The sequence below is a fragment of the Triticum urartu genome, chromosome 3, assembly GCF_003073215.2.
Source record: "Triticum urartu cultivar G1812 chromosome 3, Tu2.1, whole genome shotgun sequence".
Lineage (NCBI taxonomy): Eukaryota > Viridiplantae > Streptophyta > Magnoliopsida > Poales > Poaceae > Triticum > Triticum urartu.
The window spans coordinates 106,269,379-106,286,755 of NC_053024.1; the positions used below are offsets into that span (position 1 = coordinate 106,269,379).

At 43.2% G+C, this 17,377-nt stretch overlaps 1 long non-coding RNA gene across 6 annotated transcripts; it reads left to right on the top strand.

Moving 5' to 3' along the window:
• Window positions 1-404: 404 nt before the first annotated feature.
• Window positions 405-11,779, top strand: LOC125543153. Of its 6 annotated transcripts, none has more exons than XR_007298320.1 (6): window positions 405-1,952; window positions 2,575-2,651; window positions 3,046-3,148; window positions 3,289-3,501; window positions 3,697-3,791; window positions 4,131-4,362. It is a non-coding gene; the product is annotated as an uncharacterized LOC125543153 (long non-coding RNA). The 6 variants fall into 6 exon arrangements; XR_007298319.1 differs by lacking the exon at window positions 4,131-4,362 and adding an exon at window positions 11,761-11,779 and having other exon boundaries at window positions 406-1,952; window positions 3,700-3,791; XR_007298318.1 differs by having other exon boundaries at window positions 407-1,952; window positions 3,700-3,791.
• The last annotated feature ends 5,598 nt before the right edge of the window (window positions 11,780-17,377 follow it).

Consider the following 17,377-nt stretch of genomic DNA (forward strand, 5'->3'; position numbering starts at 1 on the left):
GGTCTGTCTCCTCCCGCAGCTGAGTCGTTTTACTGGCGATTTGCCTCGCACGACCATGACCTCTGACCCCTTCTCATTGATTTGCTCGGGCGACCGCCTCTCCCACCATCGACGGCGCGTGCTCAACGCCAAGATCCGCCGCGCCAAGGCCAAGCTCCTCGAGGAGGATCCACCCAAGCTACACGCCGGCCACAGCCCCCCCCCACCAGTGAATCTTCTCCGGCCCCGTACGTCCCCACCAGCGAAGGCGACGTCCTCACGCGGATTCGCGTCCTCCTCCCAAAGCAGCCGTCCCCGGCGAGCCATCCTAGTGGCCAGAGGAGGTGGAGGAGCACCTGCCTCCTCTCCCCCAGCGCGTGGGCCGGTGGCTGCTTCCTCTTCCCCGCCTAGCGAACGGGGTGAGATTCCCCTCTCTACCTCTAGATCCAAATCGATGTTTTTCTATATGCATTTAGCCTCCACTGAATCTTTGAGTTCCAGTTTCATTCGCTTGTACATATTACAATTGGTTTGTGTCAATGCAACCTTAGTACAGATACCATCGTTCCCAGAGAATCCAAATTTCAGTTAGTTCATGTCAGTGTGGCCTTATCAGCATGATTCGACCATGAATCCATGATATTATCTAGTGCAGCCAATGGGTTACTCGTGGTACCGATTACTCTTATGAAATGGACAGTGCCACGTGCAAATGAACTGAAACATTTTATTTTATTTTGTGGGTACTTTGAGTCTTGACCATCCCAGGTCTGAACCCTGCAACACAACACAACACTAGTATAGTGCATGCATCCTATTAATGCGGAAGGTTTCATATATAGATTGATAATCCATGTGACTTTGACTGAATTGTTGAGTCAGTATATACTTGATCGTCTCCGTCTGGCGCCCACACTCCCTCACACTACGCGTCTTCATCCACTGGGATGGACACGCGCTACGCATTTTACGTAGTATACATCTATGGTGAGACAGTCAGTAACCGTGGCTGAGTCATCGATACTCACCTAGCAGCCACTTGTTGGCCACTTGATTCAGAGTTTCAGACCATATAACCACGCTTTAGAAGGCTGTATTTGGTAATCACCCAAAATGCCTCTCGTTTTTAGCTGATGAATCGTCCTACATGCATAGTTTGCTTGATGTCCATGTTTATCTAGATTCCAGAATGTTTGATTGCAACATTCTATTGAAGATAGAAGTATAGGACCAGCGTACATGATCTGGAACCTTTTGGTTTCGATCAGTTGCTGCTGCTGATTTAATGCCTATGCTCACACTGCTATTGATTAAATGCTTATGTTGTTGCTGCATGCTTATGCTATTGATTCAATGCTTAGGAATTGATTGAATTGAACCTGTTGTAATCCTTCCTGTTCTACTTGTATTTATTTTTTGGGTTTCTATTTGATTTTTTACTCTGTTATATACGGTTCATCTTCAGTTTCTTCTGTACCTTGCTTGGAGCTTAGAATACACAGCCCAACTAGTCTCATATACAACTAAGGCCCTGTTTGGTTCAGCTTTTATCGATGGATTCCGCTGCCGCGCAGCAGAATCTGAACCAAAGGGCGAACCCAGCAGAATCCGATTCCAGAAATCCGCTGTCAAAATCTGAACCAAAAGCGGAAGCAGCCCAGGACGTGCTTTCCAAAATATGATTCCGCTGCGGGCCAAAATCTGAAAAAGTTGTATAAGCTATTTTGCCAAATGACCTACATCTTTTTCACATCAGATTTTCCACAGCTGTTTTTCCACATCAGATTTTTCACAGCTGCTTTTAGAAATCCACAGCCGAACCAAACAGGGCCTAAGACCAATGATTCATGCTGAATTCTGTATATATATGTATGTGTTGGATTGGAGAACCACTCGAGGAGGGAGGGAGGAAGCACGGAAGGTCACCATGGTCCTCGCCCAACTCCCACCCATCTTCCTGCCTGCAGCTGTAGGTAACCCTCTCCTTCTCCCTGCCTTGTCAGAGCTGAAGATGCAGTGTCCAAGATATTCAGTGAACTGTGTGGATTCAGACAACAACGCTTCAGCTAACTGTGTAGACCATGTACTGTATTGTTAATCACCAGTTACTGTTTCCTTTCACTGCGTCGTCGTGCCGGTTACTACTACTGTTCCTACATAATCACAAGCGTGGATGGATGATTATCTCAAACCAGATGTTGCTAGATTACTTTCTTAGATTGCTTTCGTCACCAAGCCACACAGATCATCTAGTTAGATAGAATAATAATAGGAACATGGGCACCAGGTTTTAGAGGGCTTGTGATTTTGTGGTTGCAGCAAGCCCGCCTTGTACGCCCGACGAGTTTATCCTGTGTATTTTGTCTTGCTAGACGAGTTATCCAGCAATACTAGTGCATAGTAGAAAATTATCATAGATCCTGGCTATAACCTGCTTTTGTTCTTGTGACTTTGGCCCGCATGATTTTGTGGGGATTTGGTACCAGACTAGAGGTAGAGGCTGACGATTTCTTGTTGTTTCAGTCAAGTGCTTGATAGATAGCTGTCTCATATGCATTTTCCGTTCCTAATGGTGCCTTTTCATTTCCTTGCCAGGCCAAATAAAGGATGTTGTTCTCGGTGGAGTTGCGCTTGAGGATGAGCAGAGAGAGAAATTTAATCAAATCCAATAGGTAGGTTCTTTGTTCTTATCACATGTTGGCAGATTCTATTTGTTGTGCATATGCCAAGTGTGTCTACCTGATTGTAAAATATAACTGCAATACTGTATATATGTTGACAGTCTGGTAAAAACTTGTTGTGCCTTGGTTTGTGCATCTTAAAAAAAATCATCTATCCTTTCCTTACTCATACAAAAAGCCCAGCTGTTCTTGTAAATACAGACGTGCATACCATCGGCACCTTCACCAAACAGAGAAGGCTCTAGCCACTTCTTATGACAAAAAAATAGAAGCGCCCCTAAATTTAAACATATTCCTCTTTACTGAAAACTCATTGTTCTTTTCTGAACTATTGCAAAAATTGAGTAGTGGTACTGATTATATAAATTTTATATTGTCTTGGTAGCTTCACTCGTGTCTGCCACTGCTCATTGTCGTGTTGACAGAGCATTCACCCGATGGCGGAATACCATGCCGCAGCGTGGGCAGTTGACGGTTGTGCTATATAGGTGAGGTAATGAACATTACAGGCAGTGGAGAACTTTTAGCTTTTCCACACATGTATATCTTTAGACAACTTTCAGTTTTCTTTTCATGTGCTGAAACTGAAAGAAATCTTTGATGCTAACTCTGCGTGAGATTATGGCAGTGACAAACCCGAAAACCATGACTTCGATCTGCTGAGGAAGTTTGTGTTTCCTGACGGATCAATCCTGTGAGCCAAACTGCCCGGGAGACAAACTACACTACCGTTGTCGCGGAAATTCCGTGCGATGGAAGTTTCTAGACCCTGCTGGTACTTCCTAGCCAGAAGCCCCACGAGCTCGACGTCCAGCCCTACAACCACCACCCCACGCACAAGGTCGCTCCCTGCTCCCTCCTGTTCATTTATCTGTCCAGCTCAATCCTACATTCCTACCGCTACTGTTGCTGTCGAAATCGAGATGCTACCCTCATCCTGCTGCTGTGTGTCAATCAAATCAAACTGCCCAGAGAATGAATGAGTTTGCAACCCTTCCTAATTTTTTGTTCTTGTTCTATTTTGAAATGGACGCAGCAGGTGCTCTGCTCTTGCTCACATCTAGCACCATCTCCGGCGCGGTGGTGCTTCTTGAGGCGACCGGTGTGACGGCGGCGACCACAAGCTCTCCGGTGAGTCAGCTCCAGCTTCTAGCCCTAGCTCCCTATTTTCTGCTCCTATAGCATGCTCTGTTGGTTTAGAACACTAGCAGCAGTAGCCTATCATGTATACGTACTAAACAGCAGGAGCTCAATCACCTTGTGTACACTAGCAGCTTGCTTACACACTTGTCACTTTTGCTTGTGGTAGCCATTACTTAGCTGAATCATGTCCGTGTCTACTAATCATCAGTTCATAGTATTTGGCTTCTGTGTGATGGTCTGCGACTATTTTATGGTGATGTGGATATACTTTCTGATTTAAAGTTACTAATATTTTTTGTTTTGATTCTTTCTCTGGTGTGAGGAAAGCTGTGAGTAGACGTAAACAATGCCTACTTGCTTGGCTGCTATAGTGATGCATGCGCCGATCAAGCAAGCACACATGCATATACGTACATGTTAGGATAGTAGCATATGTGCCATAATTCCCGTGTAAGGAAATGTATTCCTGAGATGATTTTGTTATGCTATCTAAACCTAGGAGATGTGTTATGTGATGTGATATGATGGATGATTTGATTTCGACATTGAGTTTTCCTGATTTGAATATGAAAAAATGTCGGATGCGTGTGTGTAACTGGATTAAAGAGGTCTTGTGCCCAAACAATTTGGTCCAAACATTTATTTCAAAATCCGAGATCTAATACTAGACAACTAATTGGGCTGAAAAAGGCTACAGCCCAACAAGCATTGGTCTGTTTAAAAAGTGAAACAAAAAAGCCTTAGAAAATAAAAAAATATATTGCAAAAAAGGCCGAGGCCCCCTAATATGGAAGTATGGCCCGTGCAGAAATCACCAGGGAAAACAAACTAAATGGGCTGAATTAATGAGCTCGGCCCATATAGACACCTAATTGGACCGGACTGAATCTTATCATTGACCTTTTCAATTGGTCGCAATTTTGCCATGTCAGATTGCCACGTTGGATCCGACGTGGCCTGGGCAGACAGCTAGTGACCAAAACAGAAGGTTATAGAATCAATGACCTTTCGTTTTGGTCGTGGAATTCCACGACCTTCTCACAGAGGTCTTTAATTTTAGTTTATGACAGCTAGCTTTTGACCATCTGTTTTTGGTCACAAAAATGTCACAAATGAAAAACAATGATCTTTCAGTGACCAATAGTGATGGTCGCAAGTTGACATATTTCTTGTAATGATCTACTGGCTCTGCCCTATGGAGGCCTTGCTCTTCTCCTTTTCAGGGGCCTTGATGCCTGTGGTGAGATCCTTTACAGTGCTTGCGCTCTTGCTCTTCTTATTCTTGTTCATCAGAAGATCCTCTATGGTGTCCTTGGCATTAACCTTACAAAAAGTAGTGTTAAGGTTCTAAACTACTTTTGTAGGAATAATAGGAGGTAATGTATGGCATGACACGCAATTTCTATCAGATTGTTTTGACCTGCAACTTGTTTTGACCTACAACTTCTCCTTACCTCTATTTCCACAAGGGGCCTTATCCACTAGTAGAAAAGGCCCATTTGTCCTAGTTTTAAAGTCTTATTTGTCCCGGTTCTGGAACCGGGACTAAAGCCCATCACCTTTAGTCCCGGTTTGCTTATGAACCGGGATAGATGGTGCTCCATGTGGCCGCAGCGACGAGCCCAGGTAGGAGGGCCTTTGGTCCCGGTTGGTAACTGTCGGGGTGTTGGGAAACGCAGTAATTTCAAAAAAATTCCTACGCACACGCAAGATCCATCTAGGTGATGCATAGCAATGAGGGGGAAAGAGTGTTATCCACGTACCCTCGTAGACCATAAGCGGAAGCGTTATGACAACGCGGTTGATGTAGTCGAACGTCTTCACGATCCAACCGATCCTAGCACCAAAGATACGGCACCTCCGCGATCTGCACACTTTCAGCTCGATGACGTCCCACAAACTCTAGATCCAGCTGAGTGTCGAGGGAGAGTTTCGTGAGCACGACAGCGTGATGACGGTGATGATGAAGCTATCGGAATAGGGATTCGCCTAAGCACTGCAACGATATGACCGAGGTGGATTATGGTGAAGGGGGGCACCGTACACGGCTAAGACAATTGTCAACTTGTGTGTCTTTGAGATGCCCCCTCCCCCGTATATAAAGGAGTGGAGGAGGGGGGAGGGCCGACCCTCTATGGCATGCCCTGGAGGAGCCCTACTCCCACCGGGAGTAGGATTCCCTCCCCCTCCCTAGTTGGACTAGGAGAGGAAGGAAGGGGGAGGAAGGAGGAAGGAAAGGGGGGCCGGCCCCCCACCCAATTCGGATTGGGCTTGGGGGGGCCCCTCCTAGGCTTCCTTCTCGTATCTCCCACTATGGTCCAATAAGGCCCATATACTTCTCGGGGGGTTCCGGTAACCTCCCGGTACTCCGGTAAATGCCCGAACTCACACGGAACCATTCCAATGTCCAAACACAGTCATCCAATATATCGATCTTTACATCTCGACCATTTCGAGACTCCTCATCATGCCCGTGATCACATCCGGGACTCCGAACAACCTTCGGTACATCAAAACACATAAACTCATAATACCGATCGTCACCGAACGTTAAGCGCGCGGACCCTACGGGTTCGAGAACTATGTAGACATGACCGAGACTCATCTCTGATCAATAACCAATAGCAGAACCTGGATGGTCATATTGGTTCCTACATATTCTACGAAGATCTTTATCGGTCAAACCGCATAACAACATACGTTGTTCCCTTTGTCATCGGTATGTTACTTGCCCGAGATTCGATCGTCGGTATCTCAATACCTAGTTCAATCTCATTACCAGCAAGTCTCTTTAGTCATTCCGTAATGCAACATCCCGTAACTAACACATTAGTCACATTGCTTGCAAGGCTTATAGTGATGTGCATTACCGAGAGGGCCCAGAGATACCTCTCCGATACACGGAGTGACACATCCTAATCTTGATCTATGCCAACTCAACAATCACCATCGGAGACACCTGTAGAGCATCTTTATAGTGACCCAGTTATGTTGTGACGTTTGATAGCACACTAAGTGTTCCTCCGGTATTTGTAAGTTGCATAATCTCAGTCATAGGAACATGTATAAGTTATGGAGAAAGTAATAGCAGTAAACTAAACGATCATCGTGCTAAGCTAACGAATGGGTCAAGTTAATCACATCCTTCTATAATGATGTGATCCCATTCATCAAATGACAACTCTTTGTCCATGGCTATGAAACTTAACCATCTTTGATTAATGAGCTAGTCAAGTAGAGGCATACTAGTGACACTCTGTTTGTCTATGTATTCACACATGTACTAAGTTTCCGGTTAGTACAATTCTAGCATATTTCCTTCAGTCTCCCACTTGCACTAGAGTCAATAATCTAGATTATATTGTAATGATTCTAACACCCATAGAGTCTTGGTGTTGATCATGTTTTGCTCGTGAGAGAGGCTTAGTCGATGGGTCTGCAACATTCAGATCCGTATCTATCTTGCAAATCTCTATGTCTCCCTCCTTGACTTGATCGCGGATGGAATTGAATCGTCTCTTGATGTGTTTGGTTCTCTTGTGAAATCTGGATACCTTTGCCAAGGCAATTGCACCAGTATTGTCACAAAAGATTTTCATTGGACCTGATGCACTAGGTATGACACCTAGATCGGATATGAACTCCTTCATCCAGACTCCTTCATTTGCTGCTTCGGAAGCAGCTATGTACTCCGCTTCGCATGTAGATCCCGCCACGACGCTCTGCTTGGAACTGCACCAACTGACAGCTCCACCATTTAATAAAAATACGTATCTGGTTTGTGACTTAGAGTCATCCGGATCAATGTCAAAGCTTGCATCGACGTAACCGTTTACGATGAGCTCTTTGTCACCTCCATAAACGAGAAACATATCCATAGTCCTTTTCAGGTATTTCAGGATGTTCTTGACCGCTGTCTAGTGATCCACTCCTGGATTACGTTGGTACCTCCCTGCTAAACTAATAGAAAGGCACACATTAGGTCTGGTACACATCATTGCATACATGATAGAACCTATGACTGAAGCATAGGGAATGACTTTCATTTTCTCTCTATCTTCTGAAGTGGTCGGGCATTGAGTCTGACTCAACTTCACACCTTGTAACACAGGCAAGAACCCTTTCTTTGCTTGATCCATATTGAACTTCTTCAAAACTTTATCAAGGTATGTGCTTTGTGAAAGTCCAATTAAGCGTCTTGATCTATCTCTATAGATCTTGATGCCTAATATATAAGCACCTTCACCGAGGTCTTTCATTGAAAACTTCTTATTCAAGTATCCTTTTATGCTATTCAGAAATTCAGTATCATTTCCGATCAATAATATGTCATCCACATATAATATCAGAAATGCTATAAAGCTCCCACTCACTTTCTTGTAAATACAGACTTCTCCAAAAGTTTGTATAAAACCATATGCTTTGATCACACTATCAAAGCGTATATTCCAACTCCGAGAGGCTTGCACCAGTCCATAAATGGATCGTTGGAGTTTGCACACTTTGTTAGCACCATGTGGATCGACAAAACCTTCTGGTTGCATCATATACAACTCTTCTTTAAGATATCTATTAAGGAATGCAGTTTTGACATCCATTTGCCAAATTTCATAATCATAAAATGCAGCAATTGCGAACATGATTCAGATGGACTTAAGCATCGCTATGGGTGAGAAGGTCTCATCGTAGTCAACTCCTTGAATTTGTCGAAAACCTTTCGCAACAAGTCAAGCTTTGTAGACAGTAACATTACCGTCAGCGTCAGTCTTCTTCTTGAAGATCCATTTATTCTCTATTGCTTGCCGATCATTGGGCAAGTCAACCAAAGTCCACACATTGTTCTCATACATGGATCCCATCTCAGATTTCATAGCTTCAAGCCATTTTGCAGAATCTGGGCTCATCATCGCTTCCTCATAGTTCGTAGGTTCGTCATGGTCAAGTAACATGACCTCCAGAACAGGATTGCCGTACCACTCTGGTGCGGATCTTACTCTGGTGGACCTACGAGGTTTGGTAGTAACTTGATAAGAAGTTTCATGATCATCATCATTAGCTTCCTCACTTACTGGTGTAGTAATCACTGGAACTGATTTCTGTGATGAACTACTTTCCAATAAGGGAGTAGGTACAATTACCTCGTCAAGTTCTACTTTTCTCCCACTCACTTCTTTAGAGAGAAACTCCTTCTCTAGAAAGGATCCATTCTTAGCAATGAATATCTTGCCTTCGGATCTGTGATAGAAGGTGTACCCAACAATCTCCTTTGGATATCCTATGAAGACACATTTCTCCGATTTGGGTTTGAGCTTATCAGGTTGAAACTTTTTCACATAAGCATCACAGCCCCAAACTTTAAGAAACGACAACTTGGGTTTCTTGCCAAACCACAGTTCATAAGGTGTCATCTTAACCGATTTTGATGGTGCCCTATTTAACGTGAATGCAGCTGTCTCTAAAGCATACCCCAAAACGATAGTGGTAAATCAGTGAGAGACATCATAGATCGCACCATATCTAATAAAGTGCGGTTATGATGTTCGAACACACCATTACGCTGTGGTGTTCCAGGTGGCGTGAGTTGCGAAACTACTCCGCATTGTTTCAAATGAAGACCAAGCTCATAACTCAAATATTCACCTCCACGATTAGATCATAGAAACTTAATTTTCTTGTTACGATGATTTTTCACTTCACTCTGAAATTCTTTGAACTTTTCAAATGTTTTTGACTTATGTTTCATCAAGTAGATATACCCATATCTGCTCAAATCATCTGTGAAGGTAAGAAAATAACGATACCCGCCGCGAGCATCAACACTCATCGGACCTCATACATCAATATGTATTATTTCCAACAAGTCTGTTGCTCGCTCCATAGTTCCGGAGAACGGAGTCTTAGTCATCTTGCCCATGAGGCATGGTTCGCAAGCATCAAGTGATTCATAATCAAGTGATTCCAAAAACCCATCAGCATGGAGTTTCTTCATGCGCATTACACCAATATGACCTAAACGGCAGTGCCACAAATAAGTTGCACTATCATTATTAAACTTATATATTTTGGCTTCAATACTATGAACATGTGTATTACTACTATCAAGATTTAGGAAAAACAGACCACTCATCAAAGGTGAATGACCATAAAAGATATTATTCATATAAATAGAACAACCATTATTCTATGATTTAAATGAATAACCGTCTCACATCAAACAAGATCCAGATATAATGTTCATGCTCAACGCTGGCACCAAATAACAATATTTAGGTCTAAAACAAATCCCGAAGGTAGATGTAGTGGTAGCGTGCCGACAGCGATCACATCAACTTTGAAACATTTCCCACACGCATCGTCACCTCGTCCTTAGCCAATCTTTGCTTTAATCCGTAGCCCCTGTTTTGAGTTGCAAATATTAGCAACAGAACTAGTATCAAATACTCAGGCGCTACTGCGAGCATTGGTAAGGTACACATCAATAACATGTATATTAAATATACCTTTACTTTGCCATCCTTCTTCTCCACCAAATACTTGGGGCGGTTCCGCTTTCAGTGACCAATCGCTTTGTAGTAGAAGCACTCAGTCTCAGGCTTAGGTCCAGAATTGGGCTTCTTCACCTGAGCAGCAACTTGCTTGCTGTTCTTCTTGAAGTTCCCCTTCTTCTCTTTACCCTTTTTCTTGAAACTGGTGGTCTTCTTGACCATCAACACTTGATGCTCCTCCTTGATTTCTACCTCCGCAGCCTTTAGCATTGCGAAGAGATCGGGAATCGTCTTATCCATCCCTTGCATATTGTAGTTCATCACGAAGCTCTTGTAGCTTGGTGGCAGTGATTGAAGAACTCTGTCAATGACACTATCATCAGGAAGATTAACTCCCAGCTGAGTCAAGTGGTTGTGGTACCCAGACATTCTTAGTATATGTTCACTGATAGAACTATTCTCCTCCATTTTGCAGCTGTAGAACTTATTGGAGACATCACATCTCTCAATCCAGGCATTTCACTATTAGGGAAAACCTTATACACAGAACTTTAGTTGTAGCGCGTGTTAAAAAAGCACGCTGGTACTAAGTAGCAGTAGCATGCTGATGTAAACGACGCTACAGATACAGTTGTAGCAGTAGCACACATGAAGATAAAAGAGCTACTACTAAAATTCCCACGGCTTAGCCGATAGGCTACACATAGTAGTAGCGAACTACGTTGAACCGCGCTACCGCTACTTGCTTTGTAGCAGCACGTTTACGCTGAAAGGCGCTACTGCTAAAGGAAATAAAATTAAATGAAAAGCAAACATAAAAGTAAATGAAAATGAAAGAAATAGAAAAAGGTGAAAGGAAAAAAAATAAAATGTAAAGAAAAATAAATGAAAAAGGGAAAAAAGAGAAAGGAATAGCAGTAGCGCGTATCGAGGAACGCGTTGTAGCTAGCTTAGTAGTAGCGCACTTCCTAGAATGCGCTACTGCTACTTCTGACTTAACCGCGCGGTTCGTTCTTCTCCACGGACACTTCCCCCAAATCCAACTCCTCCGCTGTCGCCGCCGCCCGTCGGCCGCCACGCGCTCTCCCGTCGCTCTCTGCACACCCTCGACGCCGCCCCTGACCCCGAATTCGACGCCGCTCCCGAACCCGACCTCGACGCCACCCTCCGCCGCACGCCCGGGCCCCGACCCCGACCTCGACGCCGCCTGCCCCTCCCTCGTCGCAGGCACCCGAGGTGAGCACGCCTGCTCCTCCCCCTCCCCTACCTCTGCCTAGGGTTCTTCAAATTTTAGTTGCATCAAATTAGTTAGGGTTCATCTATGGGTAGAAACGAATCGGATGCGGATGTTATCGGATACGGATTGATAGGCCCATTTTGCATCATGCTTTTATATCGATATTTATTGCATTATGGGCTGTTATTACACATTATGTCACAATACTTATGCCTATTCTTTCCTATTTTACAAGGTTACATGAAGTGGGAGAATGCCGGCAGCTGGGATTCTGGGCAGGAAAAGGAGCAAATATTAGAGAACTATTCTGCACAGCTCCAAAAGTCCTGAAACTTCACGGAAGTTATTTCCAGAATATATAAAAATACTGAGCGAAGAAAGTTCCAGAGGGGGGGCCACACCCTGGCCACGAGGGTGGGGGGCGCGCCCTACCCCCTGGGCGCGCCCCCGGCCTCATGGGCCCCTTGGTGGCCCTCCGATGCCCATCTTCTTCTATATGAGGTCTTTCGTCCAAGAAAAAGTCATAAGCAAGCTTTGGGGAAGAAACTCCGCCGCCACAAGGCGAAATCTTGGCGGAATCAATCTATGGCTCTGGCAGAGGTGTTCTGCCGGGGAAACTTTTCTCCGGGAGGGGGAAATCATCACCATCATCACCACCAACAATCCTCTCATCGGGAGGGGGTCAATCTCCATCAACATCTTCACAAGCACCATCTCATCTCAAACCCTAGTTCATCTCTTATATCCAATCTTTGTATGCAAACCTCAGATTGGTACCCGTGGGTTGCTAGTAGTGTTGATTACTCCTTGTAGTTGATGCTAGTTGGTTTACTTAGTGAAAGATCATATGTTCAGATCCATTATGCATATTAATACCCCTCTGATTATGAACATGAATATGCTTTGTGAGTAGTTACGTTTGTTCATGAGGACATGGGAGAAGTCTTGCTATAAGTAGTCATGTGAATTTGGTATTCGTTCGATATTTTGATGAGATGTATGTTGTCATCCCTCTAGTGGTGTCATGTGAACGTCGACTACATGACACTTCACCATTGTTTGGGCCTAGAGGGAGGCATTGGGAAGTAATAAGTAGATGATGGGTTGCTAGAGTGATAGAAGCTTAAACCCTAGTTTATGCGTTGCTTCGTAAGGGGCTGATTTGGATCCATATGTTTCATGTTATGGTTAGGTTTACCTTAATACTTCTGTTGTAGTTGCGGATGCTTGCAATGGGGGTTAATCATAAGTGGGATTCTTGTCCAAGTAAGGACAGTACCCAAGCACCAGTCCACCCACATATCAAATTATCAAAGTACCGAACGCGAATCATATGAACGTGATGAAAACTAGCTTGACGATAATTCCTGTTTGTCCAGGCTTTTCCTTTGCTACAAAAAGGATTGGGCCATCTTGCTGCACCATATTTACTTTTATTACTTGCTACTCGTTACAAATTACCTTATCATAAAACTATCTGTTACCGACAATTTCAGTGCTTGCAGAGAATACCTTACTGAAAACTGCTTATCATTTCCTTCTGCTCCTCGTTGGGTTCGACACTCTTACTTATCGAAAGGACTACGATAGATCCCCTATACTTGTGGGTCATCAAGACTCTTTTCTGGCGCCGTTGCCGGGGAGTGAAGCGCCTTTGGTAGGTGGAATTTGGTAATGAAAAATTTATATAGTGTGCTGAAATTTACTGCCACTTGTTACCATGGAAAGTAATCCTCTGAGGGGCTTGTTCGGGGTATCTTCACCCCGACCAGTAGAGCAAAGAGTTGCTCCTCAACCTACTGAACCTACTGAAAATGAAAATGAAAATGCTTGCTTTGAAGTTCCTTCGCGTATGATAGAAAAATTGCTAGCTAATCCTTTTTTAGGAGATGGAACAAAACATCCTGATGAACATTTGATATATGTGGATGAAGTTTGTGGATTATTTAAGCTTGCAGGTATACCCGGAGATGTTGTTAAGAAGAAGGTCTTCCCTTTATCTTTGAGGGGAGATGCATCGACATGGTATAGGCTATGTGATGATATGAGGTCTTGGAATTACAAACGATTGAAATTGGAATTTCATCAGAAGTTTTATCCTATGCACCTTGTTCATCGTGATCGTAATTATATATATAATTTTTTGCCTCGCAAAGGAGAAAGCATCGCTCAAGCTTGGGGGAGGCTTAAATCAATGTTATATTCATGCCCCAATCATGAGCTCTCAAGAGAAATGATTATTCAAAATTTTTATGCTCGGCTTTCTCGTAACAATCGCACCATGCTTGATACTTCTTGTGTTGGCTCTTTTATGATGAAGACTATTGAAAAGCTATGATAGATCCCCCTACACTTGTGGGTCATCAAGACTCTTTTCTTTGGCCGTTGCCGGGGAGTGAGGCGCCTTTGGTAGGTGGAATTTGGTAGGAAAAATTTATATAGTGTGCTGAAATTTACTGTCACTTGTTACTATGGAACATAATCCTTTGAGGGGCTTGTTCGGGGTATCTTCACCCCGACCAGTAGAGCAAAGAGTTGCTCCTCAACCTACCGAACCTACTGAAAATGTGTACTTTGAAATTCCTTCGGGTATGATAGAGAAACTGCTAGCTAATCCTTTCACAGGTGATGGAACGTTGCATCCCAATTTACACTTAATCTATGTGGATGAAGTTTGTGGATTATTTAAGCTTGCAGGTATGCCCGATGATATTATAAAGAAGAAGTTATTCCCTTTATCTTTGAAGGGAGATGCATTGACATGGTATAGGCTATGTGATGATATGGGATCATGGGACTACAAGCGATTGAAATTGGAATTTCATCAGAAGTTTTATCCTATGCATCTTGTTCATCGTGATCGTAATTATATATATAACTTTTGGCCTTGTGAAGGAGAAAGCATCGCTCAAGCTTGGGGGAGGCTTAAGTCAATGTTATATTCATGCCCCAATCATGAGCTCTCAAGAGAAATGATTATTCAAATTTTTTATGCTCGGCTTTCTCTCAGTAGTCGCTCCATGCTCGATACTTCTTGTACTGGATCTTTTATGATGAAGACTATTGAATTCAAATGGGATTTATTGGAAAGAATTAAACGCAACTCTGAAGATTGGGACCTCGACGAAGGTAAGGAGTCAGGTATAACACCTAAGTTAGATTGTGTTAAATCTTTTATGGATACCGATGCTTTCCGTGAATTTAACACTAAATATGGACTTGACTCTGAGATAGTAGCTTCTTTCTGTGAATCCTTTGCTACTCATGTTGATCTCCCAAAGGAGAAGTGGTTTACATATAATCCTCCCACTGAAGTAAAAGTAGTTGCACCTATTAAAGTCTAAGAAAAGACTATCACTTATGATGATCCTGTTGTTCCTGCTGCTTATATTGAGAAGCCACCTTTCCCTGAAGGATCATGCTAAAGCTTCAACTGTAGTCAACAAAAGTAATATTAGGACACACAAACCCCCTGAGCAATTTAAAGTTGAACCTAAAATTGCTATGGTTAAAGATCTCTTGGCCGATAATATTGATGGGCATGTTATTTACTTCTGCAATGAAGCTGCTAGAATTGCTAAACCTGATGCTAAAAATAAACATAGACCTGTTGTAGGCATGCCTGTTATTTCCGTTAAAATAGGAGATCATTGTTATCATGGCTTATGTGATATGGGTGCTAATGCAAGTGCAATACCTCATTCCCTATACAAAGAAATTATGCATGATATTGCACCTGCTGAAATAGAAGAGATAGATGTTACAATTAAGCTTGCCAATAGAGATACTATTTCATCAGTTGGGATTGGTAGAGATGTTGAAGTCTTGTGTGGTAAAGTTAAATATCCTGCTGATTTTCTTGTTCTTGGTTCCCCACAAGATGACTTTTGTCCCATTATATTTGGTAGACCCTTCTTGAATACTATTAATGCTAAGATAGACTGCAACAAGGATATTGTTTCTGTTAGTTTAGGGGATATGTCTCATGAGTTTAATTTCACTAAATTTCATAGACAACCCCATGATAAAGAATTGCCTAGTAAAGATGAAATTATTGGGCTTGCTTCTATTGCCGTGCCTCCTACTGATCCTTTAGAACAATAGTTGCTAGACCATGAAAATGATATGTTCATGAATGAAAGAAGGGAAATAGATGAAGTATTCTTTAAACAGGGACCTATTCTGAAACACAACTTTCTTGTTGAAATCCTAGGGGATCCTCCTCCACCCAAGGGTGATCCCGTGTTTGAGCTTAAACCATTGCCTGATACTCTTAAATATGCTTATCTTGATGAAAAGAAGATATATCATGTTATTATTAGTGCTAACCTTTTAGAGCATGAAGAAGAGATATTATTGAAAACTCTAAAGAAGCACCATGCTGCAATTGGATATACTCTTGATGATCTTAAGGGCATTAATCCCACTCTATGTCAACACAAAATAAATTTGGAGAAAGACGCCAAACCAGTTATTGATCACCAACGACGGTTAAATCCTAAGATGAAAGAAGTGGTAAGAAAGGAAATATTAAAGCTCCTTGAAGCAGGTATAATTTATCCTGTTGCTGATAGTCAGTGAGTAAGCCCTGTCCATTGTGTCCCTAAGAAGGGAGGTATTACTGTTGTCCCTAATGATAAAGATGAATTGATTCCGCAAAGAATTATTACGGGTTATAGGATGGTAATTGATTTCTGCAAATTAAATAAAGCTACTAAAAAGGTGCCAGCGGAGGCGGAGTGCCGGCCTCACGCGCCGGAGCAGCCGGAGAAGGAGGCGGAGTGCCCTGATCAGTCACCGGAGGAGGAGGAGGCGGAGTACCCTGACTCACCGGAGGAGGAGGAGGAGGCGGAGGCGTCCAGTTCGGAAGCTTGATGTGCTCCTTCTGCCATAGACATGGAGTCTTCATAGCAAGACCCAACTGAGTCTCCCCTTCAGCTGTAGGGTGGTCAAGCTCGAGCTCCTCACATCCCTCCGTTACTTCATCCATCATCACAACAACATAGCCATGTGGCATCAGACGAAAGTGAAAAGTTCCGTCGGGTTGAGGAGGTGCAACAGAGTCGACGACCGCCTTGACTTTGAGGTTTTGCCATTGCATCATAAGCTGGCAATGTTGAGCCTCCGTGATAGCATCCACAGGGTAGCTAGGAGCCATGAAGTCAGGCTGCTGTACGAGCTCGGCGGAAGTGATAACCCACAAGTAGAGGGGATCGCAACCGTTTTTGAGGGTAAAGTATTCAACCCAGATTTATAGATTCGACACAAGGGGAGCCAAAGAATATTTGAAGGTCAGCTGAGTTGTCAATTCAACCACACCTCGAGATTAATTATCTGTAGCAAATTGATCAGTAGAAAAGTAGTTTGATAGTTTTGATAGTAGTGACAGCAGCAATAGTAACAGTAACAGCGATAACCGTAATTTTGTAGCAAGTGTAATAGTGATGATAATAGCAGTAACTTAGCAGAAACAATAATGAAAAGTTTGTTGGCATTGGATCGGTGACTTGTTGGATGATATTCATCATGTGACAGTTATAACCTAGAGCGATACGGCACTAGCTCCAGTTCATCGATATAATGTAGGCATGTATTCCGTAAATAGTCATGCGTGCTTTATTAAAAGAACTTGCATGACCTCTTTTGTCCTCCCCTCCCGTGATAGCGGGGTCCATATTGGAAACTAAGGGATATTAGGGCCTCCTTTTAATAGAGAACCGAAAAAGCATTAACACATAGTGAATACATGAACTCCTCAAACTATGGTCATCACCGGGAGTGGGCCCGATTGTTGTCACTCCGGGCTTGCCGAATCATAACACGTAGTAGGTGACTATAACTTGCAAGATCGG